The following is a 16,256-nucleotide window of genomic DNA, read 5'->3' on the forward strand; positions in this document are numbered from 1 at the left end:
AAAAGTGATAGAACCTTGGGAACATAAGATTTGGTATACAAGAAGAAATGGGAATAGGAATGGAGTAGGGATTGTTATGAGTCGTGAGTTTATAGATAATGTAGTTGAGGTCCGTAGGAAGGGTGATAGGATTTTACTTATTAAATTAGTATTAGGTTCGGATATTATTAATATTATTAGTGTTTATGCACCTCAAGTAGGTTTAGATGATTCCATTAAGCGTCAATTTTGGGAAGATTTAGATGGAGTAGTACAAGGGATATCTTATGGAGAAAGGCTTTTCATCGGCGGTGACCTTAATAGGCATGTAGGCATTAGTAGGGATGGATTTGAGAGTATCCATGGAGGCTATGGTATAGGAGAAAGAAACGAAAGTGGAGAAAGGATTTTAGATTTTGGTTTGTCCTATGATATGATCTTAGCAAACACTTGGTTTAGGAAGAGGGAGTCTCACCTAGTAACATTTAAAAGTGGGGTTAATACGAGTCAGATAGATTTTTTTCCTACTTAGAAAGAGAGATAGGGGTTGTTGCATCGATTGTAAGGTTATACCGAGAGAAAGTGTAGCTACACAACATAAAGTCTTAATTTTAGATCTTAGAATTAGACAATGTCGCAAAAGGGATAGACATAGGATAGATCCTAGAATTAAGTGGTGGGCACTGAAAGGAGCTAAACAAGGAATGTTTGTAGAGCAGGTAGTTAAGGAAGTTGATTGGTGTCTCGAGGTGGATTCAGAATCAATGTGGAATAAGGTAGCGGGTGGCATGAGAAAGGTGGTTAAGGAGGTATTGGGTGAGTCTAAAGGCGGTGCACCGCTAGGTAAGGATACATCGTGGTGGAACGAGGATGTCAAATTAGCTATTAAGGTTAAAAGCGAGTGTTATAGAAATCTAAGTAAGAGTCGTGATAATGAGAATTTGGAAAAGTATATGATAACAAAGAAGGAAGCTAAAAAAGTAGTTCGGAACGCGAGGGATAAGATATATAAGGAGGTTTATGACAAGTTGGATACCAAAGAAAGCGAGAAGGATATTTATAGGCTTGCAAAGATAAGAGATAGGAAATTGAGGGATCTGGGTATGGTTAGATGTATCAAAGATGAAACACAAAGGGTTTTAGTCAAAGATGAGGAGATTAAGGAGAGATGGAAAGATTATTTTGATAAGCTATTTAATGAAAGTCATGCTCAAGATCTTTAAGACTTCTCCATTCCTTTTCATGAGATGAATCGTTACTTCCTGCGCAAGATTCAAAAGAAAGAAATTGCAGAGGCTTTGAAGAAAATGAAATCAAGAAGGGCAGTTGGCTCAAATGGTATACCTATTGAGGCTTGGAAATGCGTGGAAGAGAAAGGTTTAGAATGGTTGACAAATCTTTTTTACAAGATTTGGCGGAGAAATAAGATGCCTAATGAGTGGAGGAAGAGTACTTTGGTGCCTCTATATAAGAATAAGGGTGATATACAAGATTGCACAAACTATCGTGGTATAAAACTCATGAGTCATACTATGAAACTTTGGGAGAGGGTGATTGAGTCTAGGTTGAGAAAGGTTGTTATGATATCGGAGAATCAATTTGGTTTTATGCCTGAAAGATCAACTATGGAAGCTATACATCTTCTTAGACAACTTATTAAGAGAAATAGAGAGAGGAACAAAGATTTGCATATGGTTTTTATTGATTTAGAGAAGGCCTACGATAGAGTACCTAGGGACGTTCTCTGGTGGACAATGATGAAGAAAGGTGTTTCTCTCAAGTACATTAGTATAATTAAGGATATGTATGAAGGAGTAGTAACCAATGTCCTCACTTGTGGAGGGGTGACAACCAATTTTCCTATAACGGTTAGGTTATATCAAGGATCTGCTTTAAGCCCTTTCCTATTTGCTATAGTGATGGATGAGCTTACGAGATCAATTCAAGAAAATGTGTTGTGGTGTATGTTGTTTGCTGATGATATTGTTTTGATTGATGAGTCTAGAGCTGGGGTTAATGCTAAGTTAGAATTATGTTGACAGACATTGGAAGCAAGAGGTTTTAAGTTGAGTAAGAGTAAGACATAATACATTGAATGTCGGTTTAGTAAGCAACGAAGTAGTGATGGGAGTGTAGTGAAGCTTGGTGAGCAAGAAATACCGATGGATGATTGTTTCAAATATTTGGGATCTATCATTCAAAAGTATGGAGAAATTGATGGAGATGTAAATCATAGGATAAAGGTTGGGTGGATGAAATGGAAAAGTGCAAATGGAGTGTTGTGCGATCGTAGAATGCCATTGTGGTTGAAGGGAAAGTTTTATAGGACGACTATTAGGCCCGCTTTACTATATGGTATGGAATGTTGGGCTGCCAAGAGACATCATATTCAAAAAATGAGTGTAGCTGAGATGGATGTGTGGAAATACAATAAAAGATAAGATTCGGAACAAGGAGATACGTAAGAAGCTAGGCATTGCACCTATTGAAAATAAGATGAGAGAGAATCGTTTACGGTGGTTTGGACATATTTGGCGAAGGCCTAATGATGCTCCAGTTAGAAGGATGGAGAAATGGGAAAATATATTAGTTAAAAGAGGTCGGGGTAGGCCTAAGAAGACATGGATGGAGGTGATAGGAAAGGATATGAATGCTTTGAACCTCACCAAAGACATGGCATTGGATAGAAATGATTGGAGGAGAAGGATTCATGTGGAAGACCCAAAATGATTTTCTTTTTTGGTTCATATCGTCGACCCCAATTGTTTTTGGATGAAGGCGTAGTTGTTGTTGTTGTTGTTTGTAGTCTAGATTCTGTAATTTTTAGAATATGTTTTATTGAATAACAAAAATAGTATGTGTTTTGAGGTTTTTATCTCTCAGCTGGAATCGAATTAAATTATAAAATCTTGTGAGTTTCAACCTAACATATCAAGTCACCCACAATAAAAATCCTAGCATCTAATTCTTTCTAAACAATTTATAACTGATTTTTTTTAACAGACAAAATTGGGCAAGTATGTTCTATGATAATAAATCAGTCTGTGTTACAAAACTTGTATTCATTGTTCTGTAATAAGTTATTGTCTAAGTTTTTTCTTGTATGCATGTAACATATGTAAGTGCCTTCGGTTAAAATCTTAGGCCTTAAATCGTTTTGTATGATTTATGACAGATTTTCTAACATTAGCTAAATTTTTTTATTAACAGTCTTATGAGTGAATTGTTTTTTGTTTGAATGCATGTGATAGTTTCAAAAGTGAACCAAATGAACTTTGTGACATGTTGCTGAGCAACATGAGGGCCTATTGAGGCAATGTGTTGGTGTAATTTTTTGTAAAAATTAAATTGAATAGTTTAAATTTTGTCATAATGCATATGATGAATAACACATATTAGTACATATTAGCACATGATGGGTACACTATTGTGTTCAAGTGGATAGATCGCCCAATCGGATGATGCATGAGGCGATATATATATGTTTAAGCTAGATGGAGCTCATGTGACATGAGTGTATGCTATGAATATTATGGATCCAAAATCGTTCTATCTTAATCTTTGCTCATGTGAAAAAAAAAGATATACAAACAATGTATTAATTTTTGCACATTGGTTGCCCTCTAAAATTCTAGGATCCATGGATGATTGTCATGGGGACAGGGTGGTACTGAATTCTGTGGAATTTTCTCCAAGAGCATGATATTGGGGCTCATTGTCCTCAACCACGATAGTAGGAAATATTTTTTTATCATTTAGATTGAAGAATGACGTGGTTTTAGGCTTCAACTATTAAGTGTTATTTGTATACTAAGAAGTGGTCGCCTAAGGTGTTGTATCCTAATGTTGCCTCGAATGACAGGTGTATATCAAGTTAATAAAATACAATTATATATGTAAAAAATATACCTTAGGGATTTCCCTGTACTTTAGTTTTTACATGTAAACAATATCCATGGTGGGGTCAGAAGGAAATTTAAATTAATTATAAATAACATGTTCATGCATTAAAAAATAAGTGTCAATAAGAAATTAAAAGCTAACTCATGTATTATGCATTGATTTATGTATCTTATGTGATTACAAGCATAGTCGAATTGTTTTATGTACCTTCACATTTTCTAAGGTTAATGTCCGTTATACTTATACTTTATGCTATATTGTTGGATTATCTAAAATTTTATACAAGAACCATGGTTCTCACCCCTTGTTTCATATTTCCTAGATAACGAGACTCATTGAGTGGCGTGATGGCAGGACTAGTGCTGGAGAGGACAAATCTATGGATTATGGGGTATTCTTTTTCTAAATGGGATGAGTTGAATGAAAAAATGTGAACTAAATTTAAAGTTTATGAAATTTTCATTTAGAGTTTGAACTATTTTGTTTCAACTATGGTTTGGAATGGATGGCTGGTTTGGTGGTGGAATGTGAGTTTTGAATCTGTGATGTGCCTCGAATCCTTGGCATGCATTTACATTTTTATATAAAGACTTTGTTTAAAACAAATCCATGATATTTGGGTTGAGTTTTGTAGTTGTTACACCCCTTACCACCCATAGACTGATGGCCAAATGAAAGTGTTGAACAAATGCCTTGAGACATATTTGAGAGCAGATGCCTTGAGACATATTTGAGAGCTTATGTAGGGGACTGACCATGACAATGAGTTAGATTGGTCCCTTGGGTTGAGTGGTCCTACAATACTGACCATCATTAGGCCATTCAGATGCCCCCTTTCGACGCTTTATAGGGGTGCCAACCTCCAAGTATAGTGCAATACACAGATAGATCCACAAGAACCAAATTATTGGACTCCTTATTGATGGAAAGGCATCAACTCTTAAAAAGGCTTAAGCTCTATCTTCAAGGAGCACAACATCGAATGCAACTGCAACACAACAAACATCGGCGCAACAAAGAATTCCAAGTGGGGGATTATGTGTTGCCCAAACTGCCACCCCCTTCGTCAGTTGACCTTAAAATGGTTCCACAATCAGAAACTAGCCCCAAGATTCTATGGATCCTATTTGATTTTAGAGCAAATCAATAAAGTGGCTTAGAGGTTTCAACTCCCCCTTAAGCTAAGATACACATGATATTTCATGTATCTCAGTTTAAACCTTACGTGGGTGCACTTCCTGAGACTCCTCCAGTCTTACTTGACCTAGGAGAGCTAGCGCAACCAATTCCTCTCTGCATATTAGAAAAGAGATGGAGACGAAACAATGGTTGCATCACTATGGAGGTTCTGGTGCAGTGGAGTGAGACAAAGCCGATTTGACACTGAATGGGAAATAGAAGATTATCTACAGAAGTGCTTCCTTGAGTTTCAGCATTGAGGACAAGGCTGATTTGAAGAAGGCGAGATTGATAGTTGTTTGCATAATTGGCATGTATCTTTGTTTTTGTTTGGGTATCTCCCTTAATAGAATTTTTAGATCTGATGATCCAAGTGGGTGCATGGGGCATTAGGGGTTACTGAGAAGGGTATAGAGGTTTTTTGGGTCAATAAGGTTAGCTTAGTCCTTATTTAAATTGTAAAAAGACATAGATGTCCTTTCTCTTGGTTCAATGCCCCACCAGGAGCATAATAGTCTTTTGGCATGGCCTAATGTGACTAAGGGTAGTTTGGTTATTTTCTTAGGCTCAACGCCCCCTAAGGGAATCCTCATCCTTTGTTTAAGGAAAAAATATTTCCTTAATTTGAATTCTAGATTGTCAATGTTCTTTGTGTGGGTTTCTATAAATACTTACATAGAAATCTTGTAAGGCATTCTATCTTTCTAATTGAAATGGATGGTCTTCTTAATTTTGGCCTGCTAATTTTTAGTAGGAATAATCTCTTATTTGAAAGATATTTGGCTCTTTTGAGAAGCTTCCAAAGGAGATATCACCCTTCCCCCACTTTCCTAAACCCATTCCCATCTCTCTGTTTTTCAATCACGACCCCCTTATATATTCCCTCTCTCCCTCTCATGTCTCTCTAGCTTCCCGAATCCCTCTCTCCATCTCACGCCCCTCTCTAGATATCTCAATCCTTCCCTCTTTCTCACCTCCTTAGCTCTCTCAATCTCACGCCCTTCTCTAAACTCTCCCAATCCTTCCCGCTCTCCATCTCTCTCTCACACGTATCCCCTTCACCTGGGCTGCTATCAGTGTGTGCACAAAACACATGTATATATACTCCATTAGCAATTGATGCAAATCAGTTGTCTGATTTGTGAAAGAATAACTAAGTTATGCTACTCTTACAGATTTACGCTACCTAAACAAGATTAATGAAAAATAAGACATTTAACTAAAACATAAATCAAAGGAAATTTCAAGTTTCAACCATCAATTATATTGAAAATCCCCTATAATGAGTATTTATAGGGAAACACAGGAAACCCTAGGTCTATTTTGAATCTGAGATGAATCTATTATATTAAAAGATTTAATTCTAAAAAAAAAAAGAATAAACTAAACTAGATCCAAATGAACTCTTATGAACCGAGTATTCTATTGCACTTCTGCATCATTCTTCTCGAGTTGGAGAAGACTTTACCTCAAGTCTAGATCCCATAAAGATGATACGATCTCTAATCGATGTGGACTTATTAAGCACCATTGCAGAGAAGATGGTTGCAAGATCTATTTTGCCAATAATCCAAATAAAGAGAATATTTGGAGCTTACTACTCTATAGTAGCTCCTGTAGAACAATGCCAAATGGGTCCTCTTGCAATATATGAGCCAAAGTTAAAAGATCCAACTATAAATGCTTTTGGATCCAATTAAGATAGATTGGATCCAAATTGCTTCCACCTATATCAAATGGGTACTTCGAGGATCGTTCGAGTAACGAATGAACTTCAATAGGTATTAATGGGTTTAGGGTGGTGTTTGGGTTTAAATGGATGGGGTGCATAAGGTTTAGAATTGGGTTTGGATCCAAACCACAGAGGATAGGATATGCAAGGTTAAAACTAGTGGATATTGGGTTAGAATTGAGCCAAAAATAAGAGGTTGGACCCAAATTAGAGACACTGGATCTTGTAAAGGGTCCTGATAGGCTAAACCCCATAGGCTCTAACTCGGTCTCAGAACACTTGGAATCAAGTTTTGAGTATGAAAACCGACTTACAACCTGATTCTTGGTGTGAACTGGTTTAAAGAAATAGTTTCTTTCAAGAAACCATTGAGTGGGACCCCACCCATGTTGAGAAACCATGGATAGGGCTCCTACTACTAGGTGTCATTCGACAGGAAGTCATCAGATGAAAGCTGAGTGGTAGAGGAACCCCTTCTCACCTGGTCGAACCTTTATGTTGGGCTTGGGAGAAATGAGAGAGGGAAAGGGCTAGCATCCCTTCCTGGTGGGCATGTTGAGGTCGACTGGTGGGAGCCCGACCAACCTACCCTATCCTACGACTGGCTACCGAATAGGGCAGGGTAGTTGGACTCTCCCTCCTACAATTGCTTTAGTGGAGAGGAGGAAGATAAGAGGGCTGTGAGTCGGTGACTACCCTTGCTATCTAGGGCATGCATGGGAGGGTCAGTGATCAATTCCCTTTCTACCATCTGATCCAATGTCGTTGGTGGGCATTTGTTTGAGACTCTAGAACAAACAAGTAGAGGCATTGTTGTGGCCATGCCCATCGATGTCATAACACTTCCCTCTTGATTCCTAGTTTTTTCACATATCTCGAGGACACAAGTATGTTCACTATTTTGTTGCCTCGAGTGCCGCATAAACTCAGCAAACAGTCATTCCAACATATCAATCTGTTTATATGTTGCTCTTTGTGCCTCTTTCATTTCTTGAGTCGTTTGCACATGCATCTTAGCTATTGAATCAACCTCTCGAGCTATGTCATTTATATCTTTGTTTATTTCACACACGGAAGCTCTCATGCAATTTCATCCTTTTAGTCGCGTTGTGAGCTTTTTAGTATCGTGTGCAAGATCGAGGTCATGTTCTGATACCACTTGATATAAATCGGTTACCCGATTTGCATAGAAACAACTAAGATACGCTATTCTTATGGATTTATGATACCAAAGCAAAATTAATGAAAATAAGATAATTAATTAAAACATAAATAAAAAGAAATATCCAGTTTCAACCATCAACCATTCTGGGCAATCCCTATAATGAGTATTTATAGAGAAACACTGGAAACCCTATGTCTATCTTGGATCTAAGAAGGATTTGTTACATTAAAAAATTCAATTTTAAGTAAAACCTTAAATAAATAAAAAAAGACTAAACTAAATTAGATCCTAACAGACTCTTATGTACTCAGTACTTCAGCTCTTCTCCTGCATCAAAGTGTGCACACACGTATGTTTATATACTCCATTCAACCACCCAGTCCTTTTACCTTTAAGATGCAAGCCATGGGTACCCTCTCATGGATGCCATTGCTGCTTCTTTTGGGATCTTGTTTCTCAACTAGCATTCATAGCGTTAATGGTTGCAGCAGTAGCATTTCCCCCAATTGTCACCCCTATCTTACAAATGCCACAAATGAGTCCGCCTTGCTCTCCTTTAAATCTTTCATAACCTCTGACCCCAAAAACTGTGTCATCCAATTGGAACACAAATACCTCCTTCTGCGACTGGTATGGCATTTCATGCCGTCGTCGTAGATGAGAGGGTTGTGTATGTTCGCCCCCGATGATTCACTGAATCCCACGTCCGTGTTCGGAGGATCGAATGAGCGCCACGTATTCATGCACATGGGGCTCGTATTCCCGTGTATGTTGACATAACTTTGCATCGGACTCTGGTGCTGTTGCAAAGACTTAATCACCCTTACTTGCTTTTCTTGCCCTGAAATGACGGTTCGAGGAAATGACAAAAATATCCTCCATTCAAAAGTTGTGAAACGACGGGTGGGGAAAAGGACAAAAAAGTCCTCCTTCTAGAAAGTTTGATGTTAACCATTTAAAGTGGAGACGTTCGCCTGCGCCATCTGCTGTAACAGTGCTCCCATTATCAACGCAAACTTTGCCTTCGTCTCCAGTCGAGCTTTCCGCCTTGTTTTTTATCCTGTTGTACAACACACTGTCGCCTTCTCGTGCCTGCCTTGTGTTACAAAACATTCCAGTGTCTTCTCTTCATTTCTGTTGTCGTTAGGCATCATGGAAGAAAGCAATGATTCACAAACATTCCAATCAGTGCCATTAAGGCACCGTGAGTAGCTTTTTATCTCATCATGCTATCGATGAAGAAGGCATGTCGTCTTGTGTGCCATTAAGGCATTGTTTGGTTATTGTAGGTAGATCTTGTTATTACGAAGGTTGGAAACTTATCGATATTTGTAAGACGCTGGGACCTGTTGACAAGAACGCTTGTTTGCAGATGCTAGGAAGGGCCTCTACCCCATCAGGTATCCTACAGTCACTCATCATATGCATTGTATCTCAAACCGCTGTATTAGTAACAGACTCTCGTTTTTGTGAGATACATTTTTGTTAGTTAATATCGATTTGTTTGCTATTATGTTCAAGTTCTTCCTTATCGATTTGTAATTTATTGTGCGATATATTTATCGACCTTTTAGATAGTATGTTTTTGTATCATCGAGTTATAAGTTATAAATACTGAACTGCCGTATCGATTTTCAATATCTGACAAATCGCTATACATATCGTTTTGTAAGATATTATATGTTTTGTAATATGTATTTGTAAGATATTTGTACACAGACTTTGAAAACGTTTGGGTGCAGAAACACATCTTGACACGCATGGCGGGGCGATTTTCGCATGCATATCGTTGCTCTCTCAGCGACTTCTATTGAACTCGCTTTAGAGCCTCGTGGATATTATGAGAGCGTTATCGTCAACACACATGTACGACATGTTTATTTTATTGGCATGGTAAGCGACACGTCGATGCTCAGCATAAGCAAACATCAAACCGCACTTGCTTTGATATTTTCATTCATTAAATCGTTGCTTTGACTTTCGTAACCCTAGTGGTATCCGTTCTTATATGCATCCTGATTAAATCGTAGTAAACTTATGTCGCTTGCTAACGGAAATTGATATATTGCTTACAAAACATTCCACTGTCTTCTTTTATTTGTCGTTGTTGTTAGGCATTAAGGAAGAAAGCAATGATGCACAAACATTCCAACCAGTTCCATCAAGGCGGCGTGAGTAGCTTCCCAGCATCATGCTATCGATGAAGAAGGCATGTCGTCTTGTGTGTCATTAAGGCTTTGTTTGGTTATTGCAGGTAGATCTTGTTCTTACGAAGGTTGGAAACTTATCGATATTTGTAAGACGCTGGGACCTGTTGACAGGAATGCTTGTTTGCAGATGCTAGGAAGGGCCTCTACCCCATCAGGTATCCTACATTCACTCATCATATGCATTGTATCTCAAACCGCTGTATTAGTAACAGACTCTCGTTTTTGTGAGATAATATTGACTTGTTTGCCATGTTACTGCAAACACAAATTGATATATTGCTTAAAACATTATTGAGTTTATCATCAGGTTGTAATAAAGATGATGTAGCTCAATCAATAGAAAGATCTGGAGAATTGAATATCTATACTTATGACCCAACTGAAGAATTGAACATCTGCACTGACGATGCACATGAAAAGAAGGGTGCAGGCATTAGACCCACTATTGACTTGAATGTTCCAGTGGAAGAAATGCAATTCAATGATGAGGTAGACTACCATGACAGCGCACATAATAAAAGTGTATGCACCGGGAATGTACACGGAAGTACACCTGACTTCAATGTTCCAGGAGAAGAAATGCAATTCAATAATGATCCTGATTTTGATGTCAGTACACTTAATAAAATCGTAGGAACTGGGAATGTACATGAAATTGCACTTGACTATGTTTCTGTAGAAGGAATGTATTTTAATAACGAAGAAGATGCATATAAATTTTACAATGATTATGCCTTAAAAGTTGGCTTCAGTGTGAGAAGGTTTTCTTGGTCAAAAAATGCACAGGGTGTCTTGGTTAGAAAGACATATGTCTGTTCCAAGCAAGGTTGGAAGAAATCTCGTGTGGGCTATTAACTTAGTTGCCATGCCTCTTTGCATGACCCGATCTCCACAATGCCAAATTTTTTGAGAGTTTATAGTCGTTTGTCATTGACGACTTGCGGTTCGTGGTTGAATTTGTTCAAATCGATAGATAGCAGGTTTTTGCTTCTGCAGGAAGGCGAATGATGACATCACTGTATGGCGATTTGTGGTTATCGTTGAATAGCGATATGTGGCATCGCAGCGTAGAACGTTGTTGATTATTGTTGGACTGTCAATCTTAGCGTGATGCGAAGGATTGTTCAAGTGTGCTGCGATGTGTGGCATCGCAGCGTAGGACTGTCAATCACTGTGCTGCGATGCCACAGATCGCTATTCAACGATAACCACAAATCGCCATACACCTCCAGTCAACTTCTTCTCTAGCAAATCTTTCGCGTTCCCGACACCTCCACTTGCCTTTTGAAATCACTATTGTTATCTTGTGAAAAGTTGTATCCATATATTATAAATAAAAGGCTACTCAATGTGTATTTTCCAACGGATACCCATAAATGTTTGAGTTGTCGTACAGTATTCATTGATCATGTTGGTTGAGCAGTACATCTTTTAGGTCATAAATAGTCGCACAAGTACTGGAAGGTGTGTTTGTCTTCTACTTCGTGAACCAGCAACAACCAAACCGACGGTTCCTTCATAAACCTGGAGATCCGCCCTCGAACATAGAAAATTATAGTCGGTGAGGCAGACGAAGATAGCTACACGACCAACAATGGCGAATCATGGGTATATTGTCTACACATAGTCTACATGTTCAGCAAAATCCGTCTCTTTCATGCATTTTTTGCGATTTGTTTTTGTGTACTATATAATGTAATTTAAATATCGGTCGTTGCAATGTCCGCATTCATTTCAGTCGAACATCCACCGACGAAGTTGGGCGAAAACTTAGTCAATCACTCCTGGAGGACATCAACCGAATGCGCAGTGAATTCGCACAATGCAACATGATCAGTAATTTTGTTAGTATGAAACTAGTAGTAGTTGTCTATAAACGTAAGCCATGTGTACGTATGATCAATACAACACCATATTTGCTGCAAACAGACTATATCCGATTTCGTAAATTATATTAAAAGCAACGCACCAAGCCAGACTGTGAGCGTCGTCAGCCCATATTTCATGGTATATCGGTTGTATTTTATGTTGCTTTTCATTATTGATTTAGTCCAATTGATTCGTATGTTAACGTTGGTGTTAGCAATGTTTCTTTCGGTTTGCAGACTATATTACGCCGTTTGCCATACTCCAGTGGATTTTAAGATGGCAAACCCTATTGGGTTAACGGTAATCACTGCAGAGACCTTATGACAAGTGAAAAGGTAAGCAAACAAACCTACAGTGCAATATTACAGCGTGACAGTGGTAACAACATTTTTTCGATCTATTTGCAGATACTGATTCCTACACTCTGGCAGTCTGAAAAGCATTGGGTCTTATACGTGATGGATTTACGCGAAAAACAACTATGGTGTTACAATTCGTTGGAAGTTGACAGTGGTTTACGGCTAGACATTTCCCATCTCGTAAGATTTCATCTATATGAGTATCGTGTAGTGTACTGGGGTCATGAATTTACTTTCGGTCGCATTATTCTCAGATCGGTTTCCTCATAGCCATTTTGGGAGTCGATGTCAGCGAGTGGATCTATCGCACGGCATACCATGCTCCTTTACAAGATAATGGCGTTGATTGCGGCGTATTTGTAATGAAGTACATTGAAGCGATATACAATGGTGCAGAACCCTGTTTCGACGTTGTATGCCATTCCTTGGCCTCTGTTATTGGCAATTAAGGGCATGTCTATTGCTTCTAGTTTACAATCTGTTTTTGCAGGTTGATATACCCGGATTCCGCGAAGAACTCTGCAAAAAGTTGACGTCCTTTCTAATTTCGGAGGAGAAACTGACGAAGGCGAGGATCTAAAAGGCTTGTAATTGATAAAAGATGTGCGCTCAACCCGCGTGATTGACAGTCGCAGGGTGAGACTGCGATGTGTGCAATGAACAAAGACTTCTAATGTTCGAAATGATAATATTCAACATCGCTATAAAATGTTGTATGCTTAAACATCGCTTTAATGTCGCGTTCGTATTTTACGAATAGTACAAAGCGATACGCTTGGTGGTCTAACGTCAAACTACACTGCTACGACCATGAAAACCTGTGCCAGCATTTGAAAATTGCTTGAATTTTAAACGACGGTTTCTTCAATTATGATCTTACAGACCTATGAAAAAGGTATAGACGGATACGACAACTGCGTCGAAGCCGCCTATGCACTCGATTCAAGAATAAGTCGTGTATGCAGGAATTGTCGATTATGTTGGTTCCTTATTCGCGAAGCAAAGTGGAACTGTGTGTTGTGTCATTCAAATATTAATGAAACGTCCTATCACCCTCCGTCAGTTTTCGAGTATATACGTCAGTTTCATTAAACCAAAAGCAAATCTTAAATAAAAAAGCACTCCGCATTAATGAAAACAATGTCATGCCAGAGGGCTATTCTGAATGGTAGTCATTTCGAAATAGCCCTCTGGCATATACGTATAATAGAAACTACTAGAACTCTTCTAATTTCTAGGGACATTCCAAAAAAATTTTGGGCCGAAGCTGTTTTAACCTCAAATTAATAAATAGAACTCCATCTTCTTTACAAAATGTTTCCATTTCAAAAACTTTTTAAAATGACTCAATTTTAAAAGACTAAGAATATTTAGTTGTAAGTGTTATGTGCTTAATCATAAAAATGATAAACTATCTCCAAAATCCATTGAATATGTTTTTTTGGGCTATGGTGAAAATAAAAAAGGGCACCGATACTTTGATCCAATAAAAAACAAACTCTATATTTCTAAAAATGTCATCTTTCTTGAAAATAAAGATGGGTTTGATAACAAAGGATCTAAAGAAGAAATTGACTATTCATTTCTATTTGATCTATTGCCAAGACATGATGAGTCTAACTCTATTGATGTGTTTGACTCTTGGATAATAACTCTAGTATCATCCGGTTGTTGTTGAAGTTAGTCATCAACATGAAAGTTTAAATAAAATTGCATCTAATGATATGCATGTGTATACTCGGCGAGGTCAAGGTAACCATCCATGTTCTCTGGACAAGTTCTTTCAAAACATATCCTTAGAGGAATCCCAACTTAAGAGATCTAATCGAATCTCTAGAGATCCTAATAGATTTATATCATATGACGCATTTTCTCCAAACTTTAGAGCATGTTTAAAAACATAAGAGTCATCTCATTATAATGATGTCAAACAATATCATCATTGGAACAAAGCAATGAAAATAGAACTTAATGCCCTTAAGAAAGCCAACACATGAAATATGCCAGAGGGCTATTCCGAATCTTTGGGTCTCAAATAAATCCACAAGTACGTCTAAAGAAATCGCCTTAGGTGTACATTACCGTCGGTTCATCAATACAGCGATTTCTAAGAACAAACCTTTCTTATTGATAAGTTCACGTAATGCGATATTTAGAAATATCTTTTGCCGTACAGTATTCTTCATTGCTTAAGAACAACTTTACCAGCATTGGTTATGCGTATACAACACAAAACTATTTCTGAATACAATTTACTTTTCATAGAACACCCATCAACGGAACGAGATGAACACCCGTCACCGGAATGACAAATCCGCTTAGACCTCGCTAGGGAGAGGAAGAGGACTTGGCGGAGCTCCTGCTGGCCAACCTCAGCGCGACTGCACCTACTAGGTTACTGTCGAGGAGGACGGTGAGAACGGTGATGGAGGGCCTCGTTAGGTTGTACAGACAGAGCAATCGATAGGTTTCACTTTATACTATTCTGTCTGCCGTTCGTTTTAAACTCAATCAATTTTCCGCATATTTCGTCGCGTATTATCGGCATATGTTCCCGCAACAAAACAGGTAATGTGAAACCAATATATAACAAGAATATCCAATAACATCGGATACGAAGCTCATACAGCGTGAAAACAAGGTTGTTCTCCATTGTATATTTTGCTTCAATATGCTTCATTACGAATATGCCACAATCAACCCCATTACTTTATAACGGAGCATCGTCAGCACAAAGCAACATCCACTCACCAATGTCGACACCCATTTGCCCGTTAAGGAATCCCGCCTGTGAAAAAGGGATAATATATTACAGTCCGGTCCACCTCGAATAGCTACTTTACCTTTGGGTACAAGGTTACCAAATGCATAGCATCGCGTTCTACGCCACTGTGGCAGTCCAATGAGTTGTAGCACCATAGTTGTTTTAGCTGAAAATTCATCTCGTATAAGACCCAATGGTCTGGATGTTGCCAGAGTGTAGGAAGTAAAATCTGCGAATCGATAAAATCATTTTTCGTTCCAGAGACTTATCGTGATGGGGATGTTACGAATAAACCTTGGATAAGAGGTTTGTTCACTTACCTTTCCAAATTTTAAAATGTCTATGCACTCATCATCGCTGTTCCAACAAGGTAGTGCATCTTCGAATCCTATGCCGTATGGCTTTCGCCGGACGTACATCTGTTGCACGAAATAGCAAGGTTTAACCACCAAGAAACGTGAGTACGTCATGAAAGCAAACAGAACAACAGCGACACAGACATACCATGAAATACGGGTTGATGATGCGTACTGTATTGCTCGTTGGGTTGCTCTGAATGTAATTGACAAAATCATATATTGTCTGGTTGCACAAAGTTACGAACTTCAGAACATGCAAACCGATGACCTAGAAATTGATAGTGGACAAATACTTATAAAATTACTGATAGTGTTCCCATCTGCAAATTCATCTTGCATCTGCTCGATGTCATCTACGAACTCATCAGGGCGTTGTCGCCCACCCGAGACTGTGGATGTTGCACTGAGTTCACCATGAGCGTGGTATTCAGGATTAGACATTGAAATTATTGTCTACAGTAAACAACACTAGTCCAAATACGACATGAAAAGCCAAATGTTCACTAAATCGCTCAGGCGTTTCAAAGAATATACCTCTTAAGCGCTAGTCCTGGTACTATGGATGTGGTTGTATTCTTGTTCAGAGCCGTGCGTGGCCGTTTTGCTGCCATCGTCCACTCCATTGGCAACGTGCCTGGTCGTTTAGCTCCCATCCTCCTATCCGTTTGCTCTGTGCCTGGTCGTTTTTCTCCCCTCGTCCACTCCTCTGGCACCGTGCCTGGTCGTTTTGCTACCAT

This window comes from Nuphar pumila, chromosome 14 (genome assembly GCF_984573655.1).
Source record: "Nuphar pumila chromosome 14, dmNupPumi1.hap1.1, whole genome shotgun sequence".
NCBI lineage: Eukaryota > Viridiplantae > Streptophyta > Magnoliopsida > Nymphaeales > Nymphaeaceae > Nuphar > Nuphar pumila.